This window comes from Chelonia mydas, chromosome 6 (genome assembly GCF_015237465.2).
Source record: "Chelonia mydas isolate rCheMyd1 chromosome 6, rCheMyd1.pri.v2, whole genome shotgun sequence".
In the NCBI taxonomy this organism is placed as follows: Eukaryota; Metazoa; Chordata; order Testudines; family Cheloniidae; genus Chelonia; species Chelonia mydas.
The window spans coordinates 95,792,236-95,817,502 of record NC_051246.2 but is presented as its reverse complement, the minus strand read 5'-3'; the positions used below and the strand labels follow the sequence as shown (position 1 = coordinate 95,817,502).

Sequence of the window (25,267 nt, the reverse complement as noted above, 5' to 3'; positions counted from 1 at the left end):
CCTATCCCTCAACACAAACCAAAGGACTCTATCTCATATTATCAAACACACATTTAGCCCCAGTGATCCAGGCCCTAGTGGCTGTCAGGTTGAATAATTACAACTCACTATACCTAGATATAAGCATTCTGACTTTACCACGGCTTTGCTTAGAAATTGAGTGCACAACTAGTACACTGTTTTTCTTTCTATACCCATAGACATCGTCCCAATTCAACAATATAGCTGTACCTGAACACTGGAAGGCTAGGGGAATTGTTAATGGACATGTAAGCAGTGTCAGGATGAGCTCCACCCTGACATCTGGTGGTGAGGTGTGGCAAGTTGTGAAAAAAAAAACTTCAGGGGCTGATCTCATTTGCATAGGCACACCCACCCCGCCTAGACTGAGGCCATAGCTGCCCAAATGGTCACTTCGGCTGCTGTGGGATCCCCAGTGTCTCTGTTATTGGGGCAGGAAGAATAAATTGTTATTACCCTGATTAGGGGAACTGTGCTTGGAACTGTACTTGGCCTTTTGCTATGATGGAGGGACTCACCATCAACTAAGTAGCACTCGCTAGGCAAGGGTCATGGGTTCCAAAACTGTGTGACTGGAGAGAGACTTGAAACAGGTATTAGTACCTGGTGGTGTGGGCCCCTTTGTGAGGGCCTGAAGCACCAATTGCACCTCTGTCTCTCTCCACTGTGGAATGTCAGAGCTAATTTTGGGTCTATTAAGAGTCTTGCTACAGGTACTGTGCTGCATTCACTTTGGCCTTATGGTGCACCAGCACTAAGGCCCCCACTACTATGAGCTGAAATCACTAAGAGCTGAAATCACTGAGCACTGTGTCAAGTAGTGGGGAGCCGGAAGATCTAGACTGCAGTGGTGCTGTTCGTGAGACGGTGAGCTGTGCAGAGCGGAGCCGTTCGTGAGACAGCGAGCTGAGCAGAGCTGTTTGTGAGACAGCGAGCTGTGCCGAGCAGAGCCGGTCGTGGTGGAGCGGAGCCGTCCGTGAGACAGCGGTGTGTTCGTGAGACGGCGAGCTGAGCAGAGCTGTTCGTGAGACGGCAAGCTGTGCAGAGCGGAGCCGTTCGTGAGACAGCGAGCTGAGCAGAGCTGTTCGTGAGACAGCGAGCTGTGCAGAGCAGAGCCGGTCGTGGTGGAGCGGAGCCGTTCGTGAGACAGCGGCGTGTTCGTGAGACGGCGAGCTGAGCAGAGGTGTTCGTGAGACGGCGAGCTGTGCAGAGCGGAGCCGGTCGTGGTGGAGCGGAGCCGTTCGTGAGACAGCGGCGTGTTCGTGAGACGGCGAGCTGTGCAAAGCGGAGCCGGTCGTGGTGGAGCAGAGCCGTTCGTGAGACAGCGTAGCAGAGCAGAGCCCTGTGGGGCAGTCAGCTTCAGGACACGTAAGGTGCCCCTTACCCCTTTCCCCCACACACAGGCACATTTTAGCCAGACTGGGGGAGTAACACTATGCAGATGAACTTTTGAACTCTGGGGCTGGACCTTTTGGACTTTGGGTGATTTGTGGATTGCTGGACTCAAGAGACGTTTGGGTGCTGGGACTCAAGAACCCGAGGGAAAGGGGCATGCCCCAATTTGCTTGGGGTGGTTTTTTTTGCTCATGGGTTGTGTTATGAATCCTGTTGGTGGTGTTTCCCCAACATAATGCCACATTGTTTCTCTCTGTTATTAAAAGGCTTTTTGCTACACTCAGACTATGTGCTTGCGAGAGGGGAAGTATTGCCTCTTGGAGGCGCCCAGGGGGGTGGTATATATTTGTCCCAGGTCACTGGGTGGGGGCTCGAGCCGGTTTGCATTGTGTTATTGGAATGGATCCCCTAGATATTGAACCCGGCCCTTGTTGCTGCCAGCTCTGATGGGCAGAAGGGTTACAGACACTTATCTCTATAGTTGTCAGTTTTAATACATAGGAATTACGATACCTTCGGGCACATATCAAGGGTCATGACGGAAAGGGCCATGACTGGGACACCATACAGTGCAGGGTTAAAGTGAAGGAGCTGCGGAATGCCTATCGCAAAGCCTGCAAGGCAAATGGCCGCTCTGGTGCTGCCCCCGCGACCTGCCATTTCTACAAAGAGCTGGATGCGATACTTGGGGGCAACCCCACCTCCACTCCAACAACCACCATGGACACTTCCGAGCCCAGCACAGCAAGGGGGGGGGAGGAGGAGGAGGAGGAGGAAAACGCAAGCGAGGGTGCTGAGGAGGGGGGAGACAGCCCGGAATCCCTTGATGCATGCAGCCAGGAGCTCTTCTCGAGCAAGGAGGAAGGCAGCCAGTCACAGCGTCTGGTGCTTGGGGAAGGACAAACACCAGAGGAGGTTCCCGGTAGGCGGCTTTTTTTTCGGGAAGGAAGTTCTTTGGTGCAGGCTCTTTGGGCGAGGAGGGTTTGGGATACATGCATGCCTAGATGCGGAATAGCGCATTGATGTGCTCTCTCACATCACGGTAATCGGCATTGGTGATCTCTTCAAAAGTCTCAGACAGAACGTGGGCACTGCGCCTGCTCAGGTTTATTGGGAAAGCCAGCGTGGTTCTTGCCCCCATTAGGCTAACGTGTCCATGCCACTGTGCCGTGAGGGGCAGGGGGAGCATTACTGCACACAGTCAAACTGCGTATGGGCCAGGGCAGAAGCCGCTTTGTAGTAGAAGACCCTCCTTTGCTTCCCCGGTCACCCTCAGCAGTGAAATATCTTCCAGGATGATCTCCTGTGGAGAATGTTGTGACAGTGTTCAGTGTAGATTTCCCCTGGAGCTGTTGGCTCTCCCCAAGGCACAGAAATCCAGAAGACAGTACACCCATGAAACAATCAGTCCCCCCGGACCCTGTGCTTACTCACCATTTCTGGGGCTCCCGTGGCTTATGTGCGCTCACTTTGGGGCAGGCAAAGTATGGTTTTGTATGGACTGTGATTGCCCTCCTTAAGTGCGGTGGAATCATTGCTCTGTCTGGTGTGTACAATGGTTCCTCTGTTAAGTGTTGCATTTTGCCTGTATAGGTGCAACCTTGAGATCTCAAAAAGAAAAGGAGTACTTGTGGCACCTTAGAGACTAACCAATTTATTTGAGCATAAGCTTTCGTGAGCTACAGCTCACTTCATCGGATGCATACTGTGGAAAGTGTAGAAGATCTTTTATACACACAAAGCATGAAAAAATACTCCCCCCACCCCACTCTCCTGCTGGCAATAGCTTATCTAAAGTGATCACTCTCCTTACAATGTGTATGATAATCAAGTTGGGCCATTTCCAGCACAAATCCAGGTTTTCTCACCCCTCCTCCCACACACAAACCCACTTTCCTGCTGGTAATAGCTTATCTAAAGTGACCACTCTCCTTACAATGTGTATGATAATCAAGGTGGGCCATTTCTAGCACAAATCCAGGGTTTAACAAGAACGCCCGGCGGGGGGGAGGGGGTTAGGAAGAAACAAGGGGAAATAGGTTACCTTGCATAATGACTTAGCCACTCCCAGTCTCTATTCAAGCCTAAGTTAATTGTATCCAATTTGCAAATGAATTCCAATTCAACAGTTTCTCGCTGGAGTCTGGATTTTAAGTTTTTTTGTTGAAGAATTGCAACTTTCATGTCTGTAATCGCGTGACCAGAGAGATTGAAGCGTTCTCCGACTGGTTTATGAATGTTATAATTCTTGACATCTGATTTGTGTCCATTTATTCTTTTACGTAGAGACTGTCCAGTTTGACCAACGTACATGGCAGAGGGGCATTGCTGGCACATGATGGCATATATCACATTGGTGGATGTGCAGGTGAACGAGCCTCTGATAGTGTGGCTGATGTTATTAGGCCCTGTGATGGTGTCCCCTGAATAGATATGTGGGCACAGTTGGCAACGGGCTTTGTTGCAAGGATAGGTTCCTGGGTTAGTGGTTCTGTTGTGTGGTATGTGGTTGCTGGTGAGTATTTGCTTCAGGTTGGAGGGCTGTCTGTAGGCAAGGACTGGCCTGTCTCCCAGGATTTGTGAGAGTGTTGGGTCATCCTTCAGGATAGGTTGTAGATCCTTAATAATGCGTTGGAGGGGTTTTAGTTGGGGGCTGAAGGTGACGGCTAGTGGCGTTCTGTTATTTTCTTTGTTAGGCCTGTCCTGTAGTAGGTGACTTCTGGGAACTCTTCTGGCTCTATCTATCTGTTTCTTCACTTCCGCAGGTGGGTATTGTAGTTGTAAGAATGCTTGATAGAGATCTGGTAGGTGTCTGTCTCTGTCTGAGGGGTTGGAGCAAATGCGGTTTTATCGCAGAGCTTGGCTGTAGACGATGGATCGTGTGGTGTGGCCAGGGTGAAAGCTGGAGGCATGTAGGCAGGAATAGCGGTCAGTAGGTTTCTGGTATAGGGTGGTGTTTATGTGACCATTGTTTATTAGCACTGTAGTGTCCAGGAAGTGGATCTCTTGTGTGGACTGGACCAGGCTGAGGTTGATGGTGGGATGGAAATTGTTGAAATCATGGTGGAATTCCTCAAGGGCTTCTTTTCCATGGGTCCAGAGGATGAAGATGTCATCAATATAGCGCAAGTAGAGTACGGGTGTTAGGGGACGAGCGCTGAGGAAGCGTTGTTCTAAGTCAGCCATAAAAATGTTGGCATACTGTGGGGCCATGCGGGTACCCATAGCAGTGCCGCTGATCTGAAGGTATACATTGTCCCCAAATGTAAAATAGTTATGGGTAAGGACAAAGTCCAGCCACCAGGTTAGCTGTAGCTATTTATGCTCAAATAAATTGGTTAGTCTCTAAGGTGCCACAAGTACTCCTTTTCTTTTTGCGAATACAGACTAACACGGCTGTTACTCTGAAACTTGAGATCTCAGCCACCAGTGTTATCACCGGCCGACAGACTGACAGCACTCAGGAAGAGGTCCCATAAAAGCAAAGAAGACATGCTGCAGGAAGTGATGCGGCAGTCTGTGGAAGAGAATCGAAAGGCACAGAAGTGGAGGGAGAGTGAAAGGAGGATCCACCAGAAGAATGAGGATCGCCGGCAACAAAACGCGGTGCTCTGGCAGCAAAGCACGGATCAGCTGATTAGCATAATGGAGCGCCAAGCGGACTCTATCCAGGCTCACCTCCAGCTTCACCATCCACCCACGAAAACTACAACCCTTATCCACTGCACTCAACGCCCCTCAGCATGCCTTATAGCCATCCTGAAGTGCAGCACTAAGTGCACAGCACTCCAGACAGGATTCCAGAGTATGAAATCAGGACATTCTCAAGTCTGTGAGTGAACTGGTCCCCCTCCCCACCCCACCCCCTTGCCGTTGAGGTATTGCTGTGTTACTTTGTTTTCATTTCAATAAATGGATTTTCTTTTCCATAAATGAAGCTTTCACTTGGAAAACATACTTTATTAGTGCATAAAGCAAAATATACCTTAGCCCAGGAAAGCAACAAGCACCACAATTCAGTGTACCAAAGACAGCCACTGCACTTAACTCCCGTGCAGAGCAACAGACATTACTGGTGGCTTTCAGCCTCAAATTGCTCCCTTAAGGCATCCCTAATCCTTGCAGCCCCATGCTGGGCCCCTCTAATAGCCCTGCTCTCTGGCTGTGCAAATTCAGCCTCCAGGTGTTGACCCTCCGAGGCCCATGCCTGAGTGAAGCTTTCACCCTTCCCTTCACAAATATTACGGAGGGTACAGCATGCGGATATAACCGCAGGGATGCTGGTTTCGGCCAAGTCCAGCTTCCCATAAAGAGAGCGCCAGTGGCCCTTCAAATGGCCAAAGCACACTCCACAGTCATTCAGCACCGGCTCAGCTTGTAGTTGAACCATTCTTGACTGCTGTCCAGGCTCCCTGTGTAGGGTTTCATGAGCCATGGCATTAAAGGGTAAGCGGGGTCTCCAAGGATCAAAATGGGCATTTCGACTTCCCCTCCAGTGATCCTCTGGTCTGGGAAAAAAGTTCCGGCTTGCAGCTTCCTGAACAGGCCAGTGTTCCGAAAGATGCATGCGTCATGCACCTTTCCGGGCCAGCCTGCGTTAATGCCAATGAAACGCCCACGGTGATCCACAAGTGCCTGGAGAACCATGGAGAAATACCCCTTTCAGTTAACATACTCGGGAGGCTAGGTGGTCTGGTGCCAGAATAGGAATATGCTTCCCATCTATCGCCCCTCCGCAGTTAGGGAAACCCATTTGTTCAAAGCCAGCCACAATGTCATGCACGTTACCCGGAGTCACGGTTCTTCTGAGCAGGATGCGATTAATGGCCCTGCAAACTTGCATCAACACAATTCCAACTGTTGACTTTCTCACTCCAAACTGGTTAGTGACCGATCGGTAGTTGTCTGGAGTTGCCAGCTTCCAGATTGCAATAGTGACCTGTTTCTCCACCGGCAGGGCAGCTCTCAATCTCGTGTCCTTGCACCGCAGGGTGGGGGTGAGTTCAGCACACAGTCCCATGAAAGTGGCTTTTCTCATCCGAAAGTTCTGCAGCCACTGCTAGTCATCCCAGACTTGCAGAACGATGTGATCCCACCACTCACATGGTGCTTGTTTCCCGAGCCCAAAAGCGGCTTCCATGATGGAGAGCATGCCCGTGAATGAGACAAGCAATTTCGTGTCATATGCATTACGGGACTCAATATTCTCGTCGGACTCCTCACTGTCCTCACTGTCCTCACTTTGGATCTTAAGGAGTAGTTTGAATGCTAAACATGACATGCTGGTGAGACTCGTCTGCATCCTCCTCAGCAGTTCCGGCTCCATTCCCGCAGACCAAAAGGGAAGACAGAGTGCGCCGCACAGAAACTGTTGAAAGATGGCTCCAAATGTGGACAGAAACACAGGGATTACTGGGATGCGAAGCAATGCATCACGGGGCATTGGGACAGGATCCAGAATGCCCCGCACCCCACACCCCCTTCCCACAGGCCACAGCGCCAGAATGGGAAGAGGTGCTCTGTGGGATAGCTGTCCATAATGGCGCTGCAAATGCTGTGAATGTGGCCACGCCAGTGCGCTTGCAGCTGTAAGTGTGGACAGACTGGAGCGCTTTCCCTGGTGCACTTTCCGAAGGCTGATTTAACCCAAAGCGCTCTGCAAGTGTAGCCAAGCCCTCTGTGGATGCATAAGGGACTTCAGTCTCTATCAGTCTGGCACCTTTCAGCAGCACTAAACTGACTGCAGAAAGAAGTTCAAGAATAAAGTTGAACTGTGCTCCTTTGGAAAGCTGACAAGAATCTACCTCCCACAGCCAGATCTTTAGGTCCAGAGCCTTCAGAGTCAGAGGGAAAAAGTGATGATACTCTACAAAATGCACCTCTCTGTCTGAGAGTAGGTGGATCTTTCTGCTAAAATGTCTGAAGTAAAATGACATTACATCTGGCATCCTTAGGTTTCAAAGTCAACACCATATTGACATTACATTTGGAATCCTTGGCTTCAGCCTCAACATTCTATTGAGAGGAATGGGGCAGTTCATACTTCTCAGAGCTATTGTTTCTGACTGTTTACAGACAGTTCTGCTCTAGGTCATGTGTGGAAAGTTTCATTTACAACAATAGAGATTACAAACTACTTAAAACAATGAATACAAAGAAATTTTGCTGAACCAGATGAGGGTATTCTGCTGTTTCACTTCATACCAGCTCAATTCAACACATGTTTAGGACTCCAAATAAGGGTGAACTAAGATTGAAAACTTGTTCCTTTTATATGAGGGTAAATGCCAATATGGCCAGCAGTTCTAGTACTCACATACTATGAGGGTAGTAAGACTAGCAAGTCCTCCAATAAATATCCCTCAAATTATATTTCATCAAAATAATCCAGCATTAAAACAAACGTAATGATTGAAAACTTTCATACGTAATGTATATGCTAATTCTTGGAAAGATGAAAGCATTCCAGCTCACAGCCTGGAAGGTTTCAATCAAGATAATTGCCTCAGGATTTATTTAAACACGTCACTTCTTGGGATTTCTGTGGACACTGACACATAGGCTGGGAATGCCCTGGTATTAGCCAGTAATAGTCTCAACAGTGCCATAGTACAATGACAGTCACTGTGACTCTTCCACTTACACTTTCCTCATCCACCTGGAATATTAGGGTTGGAAGAGACCTCAGGAGGTCATCTAGTCCAATCCCCTGCTCAAAGCAGGACCAACACCAAATAAGTCATCCCAGCCGAGGTTTTGTCAAGCTGGGCCTTAAAAACCTCTAAGGATGGAGATTCCAGCACCTCCCTAGGTAACCGTTCCAGTGCTTCACCACCCTCATAGTGAAATCGTGTTTCCTAATATCCAACCTAGACCTCCCCCACTGCAACCTGAGACCATTGCTTCTTGTTCTGTCATCTGCCACCACTGAGAACAGCCTAGATCCATCCTCTTTGGAACCCCCCTTCAGGTAGTTGAAGGTTGCTATCAAATCCCCCCTCACTTTTCTCTTCTGCAGACTAAATAATCCCAGTTTCCTCAGCCTCTCCTCGTAAGTCATGTGCCACAGCCCCCTAATCATTTTCGTTGCTCTCTTCTGGACTCTTTCCCATTTGTCCACATCCCTTCTGTAGTGGAGGGACCAAAATTGGACACAATACTCCAGGTGTGGCCTCACCAGTGCCGAATAGAGGGAAATAATCACTTCCCTTGATCTGCTGGCAATGCTCCTACTAATACAGCCCAATATGCTGCTGGTCTTCTTGCAACAAAGGCACACTGCTGACTCATATCCACTTCTCGTCTACTGTAATCCCCAGGTCCTTTTCTGCAGAACTGCTGCTTAGCCAGTTGGTCCCCAGCCTGAACTGATATAGCCTCTGATTGCCAGATGCTGGGACTGGATGGCAGGGGAGGGTTCATGTGATAACTGCCCTGTTCTGTTCGTTCCCTCTGAAGCATCTGGCACTGGCGACTTTTGGAAGAAAAGATATTGGGCTAGATGGACCATTGGTTTGACCCAATATGGCCATTGTTATGTTCTTATATGCCATATGTGCTAACCAAATACCTATGCTGTCATGAAAACTTCCCTATCTCAGAGAGGATGCATGTGCAAGTATGGATAAAATAAGACCCATCATAAATCTTTAATTAAAACTTGAACTTTTCTGGAAATTCAGAAATTCTGGTTAACTATTGAGGAAAAAAATGCAGCTCTTTTGTGCTTCCTGGTTCAGGCTAAAATGTGGCCTGGAAATGGCAAGACAGCATGAAGCATTCCATTCTCATAGAATTTGAGATTTGGTTAAAAGAAGGAAGTACCAGAAAATATCAGATGCATCCTAAAGCATCTCTCTGGTTAACTAACAGCTCATAGTGGAGAATCTTTCTATTCATGAGATTTCCAGCCAGATTTCTCAGTTAAACTTCTGTTCATGGTAACTTTGGTATGTTTTGCTGAGGTGAACAGAACCTCCAGAATCTTTTGAGGTTTACCCATTGCTAATGACTGGCAAGGGATTACCTACACGATGGCATCAGGAGCTGGGGAAGAAGCATACATGGATATTAAGTAGCAGTATCTGTTGTGGGGGCTGAGCAGGAAAATATGAAAAGGGAAAAAAACTTCAGAATTACTGTTTCATCCCGTGATTTCATCCGTGTCTCATTTACACAGCAGATGACTCTTCTCTACTGCTTTCAACATCCTACTCCAATCACCTTCCCTCCAGGTAAATAATTTGCTTCAGTGATTATAAAGCAAGTTAGGCTGCTAACATTATGCTTATGAAAATATATGCCTTGCCAGCAGAACAGCTTCATTATCTTAGCTGCTTATCAAAATACTAAATTGGTTTGTTTTAGTTACATAATGTTGTCATATGTGTCTGAGCCAGAAAGCTAATAAAATTCCACATTGGAATTACCTGGCTTGACCTTATTTTTAAGCTTTCAAAAGTTTCTCTCAAATCAAGGCATGCTGCAAAATCTTTAAAAAAAACAGAACCAAAACCTGTTGTTGTTGGCTAGAACCAACATCCCTTCTCCACCCCTCAAAAATAATTAAACTAAAAACTATGCTAGTACTGTAACTTGTGTGTGGAAGCATCAAGTGCTCAGTACAGTTTATTTTTCTGAAAGGAAAGAGAGGGTGTGATTCCGGGTAGTCGTTTTAGAGTCAATCAGATGTGAAAGGTCTCTTTTCCTAACTGGTTTGCTTAAGTTTCTCTTTAGACGCATACAAAACTGTCAGAAAAAAATAAATCATGAGTACTCAACAATGTCGTTATAGTCTGTCTTACTAAAATGCTCATTTTTCGTCCATTTCGAAAAAAATTCCTAAGGGCATGGCTACACTTGCAGACGTAGAGCGCTTTGAGTTAAACCAGCCTTCGGAGAGCGCAGTAGGGAAAGCGCTGCAGTCTGTCTACACTGACAGCTTCAAGCGCACTGGCATGGCCACATTTGCGGCACTTGCAGCAGCATTGGGAGCAGTGCATTGTGGGCAGCTATCCCAGCATTCAAGTGGCTGCAATGTGCTTTTCAAATGGGGTGGGGTGGATTGTGACAGGGAGTGTGTTGTGTGTCTGTGGGGGGAGAGAGAGTGGGTTTTTGGGGGGCTAAGAGCATGTCAGCATGCTGTCTTGTAAGTTCAGACAGCAGCAGACCCCCCGCTCCTGGCCTCTCTCTCACACACACAGCATTCCACACTAATGGCTTGCTTTGTCTTGGAGCAGATAAGCAGCCAGCTTTCAGAAACGGAGCTTTCAAAGGGCATATCCGCATTCCTGCAGCGATTCAAAAACAATGACAAGAGTGGCCACTTGACTTAAGGGGATTATGGGATGTTTCCGGAAGCTGATCAGAGCGCGGTAATGCAACACCTCGTTCACACTGGCACTGCAGCGCTCCAGCGGGGGCACAGCAAACGTTATTCCACTCGCTGAGGTGGAATCATAGAATCATAGAATCATAGAATATCAGGGTTGGAAGGGACCCCAGAAGGTCATCTAGTCCAACCCCCTGCTCGAAGCAGGACCAAGTCCCAGTTAAATCATCCCAGCCAGGGCTTTGTCAAGCCTGACCTTAAAAACCTCTAAGGAAGGAGATTCTACCACCTCCCTAGGTAACGCATTCCAGTGTTTCACCACCCTCTTAGTGAAAAAGTTTTTCCTAATATCCAATCTAAACCTCCCCCATTGCAACTTGAGACCATTACTCCTCGTTCTGTCCATCAGCACTGTAGCAGCGGAGTCAGAGCGCTCTACGTGCCTTGCCAGTGTGGATGGGTAGTGAGCTAGTGCGCCCGGTGCTCCTTTATTGCGCTATAACTCTCAAATGTAGCCAAGCCCTAAGTGCCATGCATCTCAGCCCCGCTATTGCCTACTCTGCCAAGTCCCAGACCAGAAGCTGCACACTCAAAGAATCAGAGCCAGTGTAGGAATTCAAAAGGATTTCTAGTTTCACCCTCATATCTAACTCTAAATCCACAGCAGTGACACCTACTCTGCAGGCGAGGGGACTTAGGTGACCTGTTCTGGTGTTACAACACCACAGAATCACAGAAGTGTAGGACTAGAAGGGACCTCAATAGGTCATCTAGTCCAGCCCAGTCTCCTGCACTCCAGGCAGGACTACATAATAACTAGACCAGTGGTTCTCAAACTTTTTGTATTGGCAACCCCTTTCAGACAGACTTAGCATCGCTTTGCCACCCTTATTTCTGCACTGCTGCTGGTGGCAATGCTGCCTTCAGAGCTGAGTGGCTCTGAAAGCAGTGCTGCTGCCAGCAACAGTGCGTAAGTAAGGGTGGCAATGGGGCACTAAGTCTGCTGTGAAAAGTGATATTTGTATGTTTGTTAATATTACTTTTCACAGCCTCCCAGCTCTGAAGGCAGCACCACTGCCAGCAGCAGTGCAGGAGTAAGGGTGGCAATGGGGTGCTAGTAAGTCTGCTGTGAAAAGTGATATTAACAAATATACAAATATCACTTTTCACAGCAGGCTTATGAGCACCCCACTGCCACCTTTATGTCCACACTGCTGCTGGCGGCAGGTGCTACCTTCAGAGCTGGGTGGTCAGAGAGTGGCAGCTCCTGGGCGGGTGCCCAGCTCTGAAGGCAACGCCACTGCCATTAGCAGTGGAGAACTACAGAAGTAAGGGTGACAATGCCATACCTGCTACCCTTACTTCAGCATAATATTTGACCTTTGTGCTTGGAGGGATGGCTACAGGGGAGTTAAGGCAAATTTTGGGGTTGCTATATCCCCCAAAAGTCCCGCTCCCCCAGGGCCACTCCTGCCTGTGTTTCTGACTGTTAAATTATAAATTACTTTTTTTTTGCTGATCTCAGTGTTCTGATTGGTTTGCGGTTTAATCCAGCTCTTCAGCTGCTGAACAATCAAGCCCTCTATTGTTGTCTCAGCCCCACCTTTTTAGTCTCAAGACAATAAACCTGCACACGCAATACTACAATCCCCAGAGTCCAATTTCATTAAAGTGGTGATAATCCAAATATATATTATGTTGAAAATCTTTTATGTACTTGAAAACTGTTATGTCCCCACTCAGTCTTCTCTTTTCCAGACTAAACAAACCCAACATTTTGATTCTTTTCTCATAGGTCATGTTTTCTAAACCTTTAATCATTTTTGTTGCTCTTCTCTGGACTTTCTCCAATTTGTCCGTATCTTGGACAAATTGCATAACCTGTAACTATCTAGTCTGCTCCGAGTGACTGACTCAGTGTATGTGGGTAAAAGGCCAATGCATTCCATGGCTACCCATTACAACAATGCTCTCAGGCTGGTTTCAAGAACAGAAACTTAGGGCTTGCTGGGATCTCCCAATGGTTAGCTCACATTATAGGACCAATAGGGGTTAATCCATTTTGCCATCATGTAGGTATCACAATATGTTCTCCATAGACTTGCTTGTACAGTGCATTAGCTACCAGTGCATAATCCCTTCAAGATTTGCATTAACTATATTTTGCCATCAAAATATGATGATGTTTGGAAGAAGGAAGCACTCTGAAGACCTAAGTGTGACACTCCATATCCCAGAGTAGCACCCTGTAACCCACATATTCATCATTCATGTATCATTGTGATATTTCTTACAAAGCATGCTATGTAAGATATCAGATGAAAGATCATGATCTGCTGAAACCCTTTGTTCTGTGAAAATATATACATCATAGTGCAGCGGTTCTCAAACTTTAGCAACCCAAGGAACCCCATTTTGATTTAAATTTTTTTGTGGACTCCCAAACCCCCCACTCACCCCTTCCCCCAAGGCCCCACCCCGCCCCACCTCTTCACCTGTGTCAGTAACACAGACACAGGTAACTAACCGCTTTCATGTTCTCTCCACAGGTACCATTGCGGAGAGTGGACCAGATGATATGTCTGAGGGGAGAAAGCAGAAGGAGACTCCGCTGGTTGGAAGGCATGAGATGCGATGTCCTGAGGTTGGGGGTTCCATGACCACCACTCCCAAGAGGAGAAGGCGGGTGGTGGTGGTCGGGGACTCTCTCCTCCGGGGGACTGAGTCATCTATCTGCCGCCCTGACCGGGAAAACCGAGAAGTCTGCTGCTTGCCAGGGGCTAAGATTCGCGATGTGACGGAGAGACTGCCGAGACTCATCAAGCCCTCGGATCGCTACCCCTTCCTGCTTCTCCACGTGGGCACCAATGATACTGCTAAGAATGACCTTGAGCGGATCACTGCGGACTACGTGGCTCTGGGAAGAAGGATAAAGGAGTTGGAGGCGCAAGTGGTGTTCTCGTCCATCCTCCCCGTGGAAGGAAAAGGCCTGGGTAGGGACCGTCGAATCATGGAAGTCAACGAATGGCTACGCAGGTGGTGTCGGAGAGAAGGCTTTGGATTCTTTGACCATGGGATGGTGTTCCATGAAGGAGGAGTGCTGGGCAGAGACGGGCTCCATCTTACGAAGAGAGGGAAGAACATCTTTGCCAGCAGGCTGGCTAACCTAGTGAGGAGGGCTTTAAACTAGGTTCACCGGGGGAAGGAGACCAAAGCCCTGAGGTAAGTGGGAAAGCAGGATACCGGGAGGAAGCACAGGCAGGAATGTCTGTGAGGGGAGGGCTCCTGCCTCATACTGGGAATGAGGGGCAATCAACAGGTTATCTCAAGTGCTTATATACAAATGCACAAAGCCTTGGAAACAAGCAGGGAGAACTGGAGGTCCTGGTGATGTCAAGGAACTATGACGTGATTGGAATAACAGAGACTTGGTGGGATAACTCACATGACTGGAGTACAGTCATGGATGGTTATAAACTGTTCAGGAAGGACAGGCAGGGCAGAAAAGGTGGGGGAGTAGCACTGTATGTAAGGGAGCAGTATGACTGCTCAGAGCTCCGGTACGAAACTGTGGAAAAACCTGAGTGTCTCTGGATTAAGTTTAGAAGTGTGTGCAACAAGAGTGATGTAGTGGTGGGAGTCTGCTATAGACCACCGGACCAGGGGGATGAGGTGGATGAGGCTTTCTTCCGGCAACTCACGGAAGCTACTAGATCGCATGCCCTGATTCTCATGGGTGACTTTAATTTTCCTGATATCTGCTGGGAGAGCAATACAGCGGTGCATAGACAATCCAGGAAGTTTTTGGAAAGCGTAGGGGACAATTTCCTGGCGCAAGTGCTAGGGGAGCCAACTAGGGGGGGCGCTTTTCTTGACCTGCTGCTCACAAACCAGGTAGAATTAGTGGGGGAAGCAAAAGTGGATGGGAATCTGGGAGGCAGTGACCATGAGTTGGTTGAGTTCAGGATCCTGACGCAGGGAAGAAAGGTAAGCAGCAGGATACGGACCCTGGACTTCAGGAAAGCAGACTTCGACTCCCTCAGGGAACAGATGGCCAGGATCCCCTGGGGGACTAACATGAAGGGGAAGGGAGTCCAGGAGAGCTGGCTGTATTTCAAGGAATCCCTGTTGAGGTTACAGGGACAAACCATCCCGATGAGTCGAAAGAATAGTAAATATGGCAGGCAACCAGCTTGGCTTAATGGTGAAATCCTAGCGGATCTTAAACATAAAAAAGAAGCTTACAAGAAGTGGAAGGTTGGACATATGACCAGGCAAGAGTATAAAAATATTGCTCGGGCATGTAGGAAAGATATCAGGAGGGCCAAATCGCACCTGGAGCTGCAGCTAGCAAGAGATGTCAAGAGTAACAAGAAGGGTTTCTTCAGGTATGTTGGCAACAAGAAGAAAGCCAAGGAAAGTGTGGGCCCCTTACTGAATGAGGGAGGCAACCTAGTGACAGAGGATGTGGAAAAAGCTAATGTACTCAATGCTTTTTTTGCCTCTGTTTTCACTAACAAGGTCAGCTCCCAGACTGCTGCGCTGGGCATCACAAAATGGGGAAGAGATGGCCAGCCCTCTGTGGAGATAGAGGTGGTTAGGGACTATTTAGAAAAGCTGGACGTGCACAAGTCCATGGGGCCGGACGAGTTGCATCCGAGAGTGCTGAAGGAATTGGCGGCTGTGATTGCAGAGCCCTTGGCCATTATCTTTGAAAACTCGTGGCGAACGGGGGAAGTCCCGGATGACTGGAAAAAGGCTAATGTAGTGCCAATCTTTAAAAAAGGGAAGAAGGAGGATCCTGGGAACTACAGGCCAGTCAGCCTCACCTCAGTCCCTGGAAAAATCATGGAGCAGGTCCTCAAAGAATCAATCCTGAAGCACTTACATGAGAGGAAAGTGATCAGGAACAGTCAGCATGGATTCACCAAGGGAAGGTCATGCCTGACTAATCTAATCGCCTTTTATGACGAGATTACTGGTTCTGTGGATGAAGGGAAAGCAGTGGATGTATTGTTTCTTGACTTTAGCAAAGCTTTTAACACGGTCTCCCACAGTATTCTTGTCAGCAAGTTAAGGAAGTATGGGCTGGATGAATGCACTATAAGGTGGGTAGAAAGCTGGCTAGATTGTCGGGCTCAACGGGTAGTGATCAATGGCTCCATGTCTAGTTGGCAGCCGGTGTCAAGTGGAGTGCCCCAGGGGTCGGTCCTGGGGCCGGTTTTGTTCAATATTTTCATAAATGATCTGGAGGATGGTGTGGATTGCACTCTCAGCAAATTTGCGGATGATACTAAACTGGGAGGAGTGGTAGATACGCTGGAGGGGAGGGATAGGATACAGAAGGACCTAGACAAATTGGAGGATTGGGCCAAAAGAAATCTGATGAGGTTCAATAAGGATAAGTGCAGGGTCCTGCACTTAGGATGGAAGAATCCAATGCACCGCTACAGACTAGGGACCGAATGGCTAGGCAGCAGTTCTGCGGAAAAGGACCTAGGGGTGACAGTGGACGAGAAGCTGGATATGAGTCAGCAGTGTGCCCTTGTTGCCAAGAAGGCCAATGGCATTTTGGGATGTATAAGTACGGGCATAGCGAGCAGATCGAGGGACGTGATTGTTCCCCTCTATTCGACACTGGTGAGGCCTCATCTGGAGTACTGTGTCCAGTTTTGGGCCCCACACTACAGGAAGGATGTGGATAAATTGGAGAGAGTCCAGCGAAGGGCAACAAAAATGATTAGGGGTCTAGAGCACATGACTTATGAGGAGAGGCTGAGGGAGCTGGGATTGTTTAGTCTGCAGAAGAGAAGAATGAGGGGGGATTTGATAGCTGCTTTCAACTACCTGAAAGGGGGTTCCAAAGAGGATGGCTCTAGACTGTTCTCAATGGTAGCAGACGACAGAACGAGGAGTAATGGTCTCAAGTTGCAATGGGGGAGGTTTAGATTGGATATTAGGAAAAACTTTTTCACTAAGAGGGTGGTGAAACACTGGAATGCGTTACCTAGGGAGGTGGTAGAATCTCCTTCCTTAGAGGTTTTTAAGGTCAGGCTTGACAAAGCCCTGGCTGGGATGATTTAACTGGGACTTGGTCCTGCTTCGAGCAGGGGGTTGGACTAGATGACCTTCTGGGGTCCCTTCCAACCCTGATATTCTATGATTCTATGATTCCTGCCCCCTCTCTACCCCTGACCCTCCTCTTTCCCGCCTCTTTCCCCCCAAGCGTTCCCCATCCCCACTCCTCCCCCTCTCTCCCAGTGCCTCCTGCCTATCCTCAGAGTGTCAAACTGGTTATCTGCTTAGGTATCTTTCCTGAACTTCTTTGATGCGGAACACCCAGGGAGCCACAGTTACAAAAAGTGCTTTCTTCCATCTATAACTATAGATCTATAACTAGCCAAACTCTAGATCTATAACTAGCCAAAAAACTGCATCCAATCATATTAAACAGAGATTTAGCCACAGTGATCCAGGCCTTAATATCTGTCAGACTGAACAATTACATCTTGCTCCATCTAAATATTAGCACTCTGGTATTAAGAAAATATACAGTTAATCTACAGTGTAGCACCCTGCTTCCTCAGCAACACCAGCCACTAAAAAGAGTACATCACCACACTGCTCAGATCACTACACTGGCTTCCAACAGAATACTGGATCAAATTCAGGGTCTCCTTGTTAGCTGTCAAGGTCCTCTGTGATACTGGCCCAAGATTACCTCAGAGTGCACTTCCCTTTCATCATGGGTATGTCTACACTACGAAATTAGGTTGAATTTATAGAAATCGATTTTTTAGGAAGCGATTTTATACAGTCGATTGTGTGTGTCTCCACTAAGTGCATTAAGTTGGCGGAATGCGTCCACAGTACCGTGGCTAGCGTCGACTTTCGGAGCATTGAACTTTGGGTAGCTATCCCACAGTTCCCGCAGTCTCCGTTGCCGATTGGAATTCTGGGTTAAGCTCCCAATGCCTGATGGGCAAAAACACTGTCACGGAATTTTGGATCTGGGTACATGTTGTCAGTCGCCCCTCCCTCCATAAAAGCAGTGGCAGACAATCGTTTCGCACCTTTTTTTTTGTGCGGCCGCCATCCTGCTTTCAGCAGACGGTGCAGTAGGACTGCTAACCATCGTCATCGAACCACCGCTTCCACTGCAATTCTGCTCTCCAGCTCTCCTGAATCCACCTTGCAGGTTGTCAGCCACCGCTTCCACTGCAGCTCTGCTTTCCCGCTCTCCTACAGATGCCATACCACAGCAAGCATGCAGCCCGCTCAGCTCAGCTCATCGACACCACCACTGTTGTGTCCTGGTGCTGCTGGCAGCAGATGGTGCAGTAGGCCTGCTAACCATCATCATCCACCGCTTCCGCTGCAACTCTGCTCTCCCGCAGATGCCATACCACAGCAAGCATGGAGCCCGCTCAAATCACCACGGCAATTATGAGCATTGTAAACACCTCACGCATTATCCCGCAGTATGTTCAGAACCAGAACCTGCAAAACCAGGCAAGGAGGCGACAGCAGCGCAGTGACAAGACTGATGAGGACATGGACACAGACTTCTCTCAAAGTATAGGACCCGGCAATTTGGACATTCTGGTGGCAGTGGGGCAGGCTCATGCCGTGGGCCCGGGAAACAAGCACAGACTGGTGGGACCGCATAGTGTTGCAGGTCTGGGATGATTCCCAGTGGCTGCAAAACTTTTGCATGCGTAAGGGCACTTTCATGGAACTTTGTGACTTGCTTTCCCCTGCCCTGAAGCGCAAGAATACCAAGATGAGAGCAGCCCTCACAGTTCACAAGCAAGTGGCAATAGCCCTCTGGAAGCCTGCAACGCCAGACAGCTACCGGTCAGTCGGGAATCAATTTGGAGTGGGCAAATCTACTGTGGGGGCTGCTGTGATCCAAGTAGCCAGTGCAATCACTGAGCTGCTGCTATCAAGGGTAGTGACTCTGGGAAATCTGCAGGTCACAGTGGATGGTTTTGCTGCAATGGGATTCCCTAACTATGGTGGGGCGATAGACGGAACGCATATCCCTGTCTTGGGACGGACCACCTTGGCAGCCAGTACATAAACCGAAATGGGTACTTTTCAATGGTGCTGCAAGCACTGGTGGATCACAAGGGACATTTCACCAACATCAATGTGGGATTGCCGGGAAAGGTACATGACGCTCACATCTTCAGGAACTCTGGTCTGTTTGAACAGCTTCAGGAAGGGACTTACTTTCCAGATCAGAAAATAACCGTTGGGGATGTTGAAATGCCTATAGTTATCCTTAGGGTGGGAGACGAGGGGAGGAGGGAAGGACAAGGCCACACTGCACTTCAAAACTTATTGAATGCCAGCTTTCTGTTGCTTGGGCAGTCCTCTGGGGTGGAGTGGTTGGGTGCCCGTAGGCCCCCCCACACGTTCTTGGGCATCTGGGTGAGGAGGCTATGGAACTTGGGGAAGAGGGCGGGTGGTTACACAGCGGCGGCAGCGGAGGTCTGTGCTCATGCTGCCTTTCCTGCAGCTCAGCGATACGCTGGAGCATATCAGTTTGATCCTCCAGTAGCCTCAGCATTGCATCCTGCCTCCTCTCATCATGCTGCCACCACCTATCATCTTGCTCCCGCCACCTCTGCTTTCCTGGGCTCTGCAATTGTCTGCCTCCATGCATTCTGCTGAGCTCTTTCAGTGTGGGAGGACTGCATGAGCTCAGAGAACATTTCATCGCGAGTGCGTTTTTTTCGCCTTCTTATCTGCACTAGCCTCTGGGACGGAGATGATAGGGGGAGCGTTGAAACATTTGCAGCTGCGGAAGGAAAAAAAGGGAGAGTAGTATTTAAAAAGACACATTTTAGAGAACAGTGAATAGACTCTTTCACGGTAAATGGTTTCAAACCACAGTGCCCTCCTTTCCCATTTCAAGCACCCGTTGGGTTGGCGATTTCACGGTAAATGGTTTGAAACCATTTAACGGTGAATGGTTTCAAATGGCAGGGCCCTCCTTTCCCATACCAAGCACTCATTGGGTTGGCCATTTAAAAGGAGGGGCTGCGGTTTTCGGGTTAACGTGCAGCACAAACCCAACTAACCCCCCCGCAATTCTCTGGGATGATCACTTCACCCCTCTCTGATCATATGACTAGTATCAGGGAAGATTCCTGCCAGCAAAACATGAACAGCTCAGTGTGAATGGCTAAAAGCAGGGATGATTTCTTTTCAGCCACATGCAAACAGCCCAGCAGGAATGGCCACCTCTGAATATCCCCTTAATAAAATTCCCCTATTTCAACCAGGTGACCATGAATGATATCACTCTCCTGAGGATAACACAGAGAGATAAAGAATGGATGTTGCTTGAATGCCAGCAAACACCGGGACCATACGCTGCCATGCTTTGTTATGCAATGATTCCAGACTACGTGCTACTGGCCTGGCGTGGTAAAGTGTCCTACCATGGAGGATGGAATAAGACTGCCCTCCCCAGAAACCTTTTGCAAAGGCTTTGGGAGTACATCCAGGAGAGCTTCACTGAGATGTCCCTGGAGGATTTCCGCTCCATCCCCAGACACGTTAATAGACTTTTCCAGTAGCTGTACTAGCCGCGAATGCATCCCAAGTCTTCAGGGAAAATTAATAATTAAACACGCTTGCTTTTAAACCATGTATTATATTTACCAAGGTACACTCACCAGAGGTGCCTCCTCCGCCTTCAAGGTCCAGGGGAGCCCGCCTTGGGAGGGTTCGGTGGGTATTGGATTCAGGGTGATAAACAGTTCCTGACTGTTGGGGAGAACAATTTCATCCTCCTTCTCATCATCATCTTCCTCGTCCCCAAAATCCTCATCCCTGTTGCATGAGTCTCCCCCCTTGCAGGAGTCCACGTACAAGGTCGGGTAGTGGTAGGGGCACCACCTAGAATTGCATGCAGCGCATCATAGAAGCGACATGTCTGGGGTTCTGACCTGGAGCGGCCGTTTGCCTGTTTGGTTTTTTGGTAGCCTTGCCTGAGCTCCTTAATTTTCATGCGGCACTGCTGCAGGTCCCTGTTATAGCCACTGTCCTTCATGCCCTTGGAGATTTTTTCAAATATTTTGGCATTTCATCTTTTGGAACGGAGTTCTGATAGCACGGATTCGTCTCCCCATACAGCAATCAGATCCAGTACCTCCTGTTCAGTCCATGCTGGAGCTCTTTTGTGATTCTGGGACTGCATGGTCACCTCTGCTGATGAGTTCTGCATGGTCACGCCATGCTGGCCAAACAGGAAATGAAATTAAAAAGTTCCCGGTGCTTTTCCTATGTACCTGGCTAGTGCATCTGAGTTGAAAGTGCTGTCCAGAGAGGTCACAATGGAACACTCTGGGATAGCACCCGGAGGCCAATATCATCGAATTGCGTCCACACGACCCCAAATTCGACCTGGCGATGTCGATTTCAGTGCTAATCTCTGCGTCGGGGAGGAGTACAGAAATTGATTTTAAGAGCCCTTTAAGTCAACAAAAATGGCTTCGTCATGTGGACGGGTGCAGGGTTAAATCGATCTAACGCTGTTAAATTCGACCTAAGCTCATAGTGTAGACCAGGGCCATTGCAATGACTCCTGGAGAAATACTGAGGGGGAAATTATCACGCCATCTGCTTCCCAAATGACGCTTGTAAGAGCAGGAATAGGGGCCCTCCGAGTAACAGGGCCAAAGCTTTGGAATTCATTACCAGAGACCAGAATGACAACTATGTGAACGCCTGCAGCAAAGCAAAGCATGAAACTTATTTCTTTGACTTCAGAGATAGAATTCTGACCAGTTAAGAAGAGGAGAAAAGAAGAAAGGAGGAATAAACAGGTGACGGCAAGAAGGAAGGAAGGGAGAGAGACAAGAGAAGGAAACTTGGGTGATTGGCCTTTTGTGTTTTAACCAAGATTATTCTCTCCTGGGAGGTGCTCAGCTATTGAAAGTCTTACACAAGGTGCCAATCACCACAGTATATGAAGTATATATAACTTCATACTTCAAATTATTTAAGAGACTGAACTAAATGGAACAAAATATAAGCTAAGGATTGTCACAGACATCCTATGATATTTGCTAGAGTATCTTATCTTTGCTATAAAAGGCTAGAATAATCTGTCCTTGTGGGCTGAGAACCAAAACTGGCATTAACTATGGGGTATTTCCCTGTAGCCAGCCACATTATGTCCCTTTCCCCCCTCATCACCTTTATTAGGAATCTGATGCAAGACAGCCACATATATGATCAGGCTCTTATTTCTTGTGTTGATTCAAACTTCTCCACACTCCTCTTTAATTAAAAAGACAGTTGTGAAGCTAAAAATACTTTAGCTCCTTTTAGAAGATTCAGTGTTTGTTTTCCACAGAGGTCAGAAGATATCATGTATATACAAATATTGTAGATCCTGTTCAGAAAAAAAACAGCTTACACATGCTGAGCATAAAGTTACTTTGTTTTTCAGGCAAAAGATAGCATTTTTGTTTACTACTTCTACATCAAAACTCCTTGGTTTACCGGTTGCTGCTGAACCAGGCTTTAGGATTGTGACAGGGTAATCTTCTGCTTTATTTACACAGACTATTCAGAGACCTTCAATTGCTAAACACCACCATATAGTTTATTTACATTGCTCCTCCCATCACCTTTTTGATCCATAGACCACATCATCTACAGAATCTGTTTCTCCTCTGCCAAGGAGAAGAGGGAAGGTCTTTGTCCCAGAAATCTTTTTGGTTTTGGCTCTCTTAGCCTGCCTCTCCCCCACACCCAGAACTTCCTTCCTGTGTCTTCTTTTAGCCTCTTTGTTAATGGGTTAATTACCTCTTGAATTCTCCCAGCCCATTCTAATCCACTAATTAGGTTGGGGGGAATAATTGGTGTTTAAGTGTTCAGAGTGCTGGCTCAGCTGTTGATTCCCAGGCCTCTGTCACAAGGATACAAACCAAAGCAGGGATTGGCTACTTTTGGCACACGGCCCGCCAGGGTAAGTCCCCTGGTGGGCCAGGCCGGTTTGTTTACCTGCTGCATCGGTAGGTTTGACTGATCGCAGCTCCCACTGGCCTTGGACAGTGAACCGCGGCACATCCCTTGGCCCACGCCGCTTCCTGCAGCCCCCATTGGCCTGGGAGAGTGAACAGCGGCCAGTGGGAGCTGCGATCGGCCAAACCTGCGGATGCAGCAGGTAAACAAACTGTCCCGGCCCGCCAGTGGGCTTACCCTGGTGGGCCGCGTGCCAAAAGTTGCCAATCTCTGAACTAAAGGATGTCTCAGCAAGGACTGGTAGAGGTTTATGTAACTTGTCACCTTTAGCTCAGTGGCCAAATGTGATCCAGTTCAAGAGTAAATAAAACTTTTTGGTATTGGCTGGGTGTGCAGTGGCCTGTGTGAAATGAGTGGGTGGCTTCAGTCCAGTTCCCAGTCCACATCACTAAAAATATAATTGCAATCGGCACTACCTACCTAATTGTGAGATCAGATGGTAGAAAAGCCTATACGGGGAAGCAGCAGAAATTACATGGCCTAGACAAAGCACTAGAAAAATGCTGTAGGAAACAAATCTTAATGGGATGAACTAGATAACCTGATAAGACTTTTCTGTTCTAATTTCTAAGGGCCAGTCCTGGCACAGGGATAAATAAGCCCATCTCTTCTGTCTTCCAAGTGGCCACAGGCGTGCGCAGCACATTTCATTAGGGTGTGCACCCAGGGAATGTTTTTTTTTTTTAAAGGCGAACATTTAGCACACAATTTTTCACACTGAAAAAAACCAGTAACCTAGTTAATAATAATAATTATTATTATTATTAATAGTAATAAAATCAACTAATAGAATTAATGAAAAATGTGTGTATACTGTATATGAGATTATTATATGAGAAATGAAAATGAGTTTGCTTTGGGATTTTACAAGGCACTTATATCATTTAAACACATTTGGTACCCTGAGTAATGATAACACTTCTTGCAAATCACATAAATAGGGATCTCATGGTCCCCCTTCCTTCACCCCATTGCAAAGGCACAGGTTTTATTGCTGGCTGCCCTAGGGCTGCAGAAAACCCTATGGGCAAAACATATGGAAAGAAGAGGATCAATTTATACAGAGGGCTGAAGGGGGCTCCCATAGTGCATTAATTAACACTTAATAAATACATCAAAATTAAATACATAGCAGAGATAAGAACCTGTAATGACAACTTTACTTCATAAGAAGCTCCAGAGAAAGAAGACTCAGAGGGAGTAATGGTAGGGGGAACCCTAGGGAACCAAAGGGGCTGGCAGAGGGAGCAGACAGAGAAAAAGGGTAGAGGCAGAGTGGCTGCAGGATTGGTCCAGTCTTCTGCATCTCCCCTGTGGGTAGAGAGACTGATCTCTATCACTGTAAGAGGGAACAATAGAATGGAATGCCCAGAAGAATGAAGGATTTGAGGACAATTTCCTGAGGGACCCATACCCTTGCAGAGCTTTTCTATCTCTGACATTTACATTTCTACATGGTTTGGCCCACAGAAATAAAAATCTACACATCTTCCATGTGTTTTTGGACCAATGGAAAAAAACAGTTACAATTCAAGTGACCTTTAAAATTCCCTATGAAACTGAGTTAACAAAATAAATGAGCTTATGAATAACCAGAAAATATACTTTTCAAGTGAAAAACTATAACTGGACTTCTTTGCAAAGAAATTGTAAGTTTTCTTACAAGAAAAGCCACAAACTGTCGGAAAGGAAGAGCAGATTAAATTACTTGCCTCAGTGAAATTAAATATCCAGAGAATTGCTGTGCCTGTGATGATGATGACCGGGGTTTGTTCACCTGTGGCTCCACCTCCCTGTGCTTGGAGGCACAGCCGGGCAGGTCTGCATCTGCAAGCAGGCCCGCTGCCTCAGGTGCACCTCCCATTGGCCTTGGTGGCCAACAGTCTGGGAGCCTCCTGGCCAATGAGGTGGGGGTGGGAGGGGGAAGGCAAAGGGGAAGATTGTAGGGAGCTTGGGAGCAGGGGAGGCAGGGGGAGGGGAGCTGTCTCTGGAGGCACAAAGGGGGGGCTCTCTGGAGAGGGGTGATGGGGGCACAGGGGCTGGTGGGGATCTTCCAGGGGGGCAGAGGGTTGTGTGGGTCTCTGTGGGGAGGGGGGGAGTGATGGACAGAGCCAGCTGCAGCCCGGGTCTGGCCTGTAGGGGAAGGCAGTGTTACTATACCCCGCCCCCCAGGAAGCCCCGTCTTTAGTGTGTATTTTATGCCAGCCCTGGGGTGCCCATCGCTGCTCCTTTCTCCTGCCCCCGGCTCCATCTGTTTATCTGCCCCCACAATGCCCCCCCATCTGTGTCTGAAAGTGACAGACTCCTGCTGCTCTCTCTACCTACAGCTCCCTCCCACTCCCTGCTGGGGAGGCTTGGTCAGGCAGCTCAGGCACCCCCCCCGCCCCGACCACAGCTCCCATTGGCCAGGAACCTTGGGAACCAGGTCAGCTCTGGGAGGGGGGACAGAGGCAGCGTGCGGAGCCGCCCTGC

At 48.1% G+C, this 25,267-nt stretch overlaps 1 protein-coding gene across 1 annotated transcript in view; it reads right to left on the bottom strand.

Annotated features, from left to right (window-relative positions):
• The window catches only part of TSHR (thyroid stimulating hormone receptor), a 238,174-nt gene that overhangs the window by 42,647 nt on the left and 170,260 nt on the right, over positions 1-25,267 (bottom strand). The gene's annotated exons all lie outside the window — the stretch shown is intronic.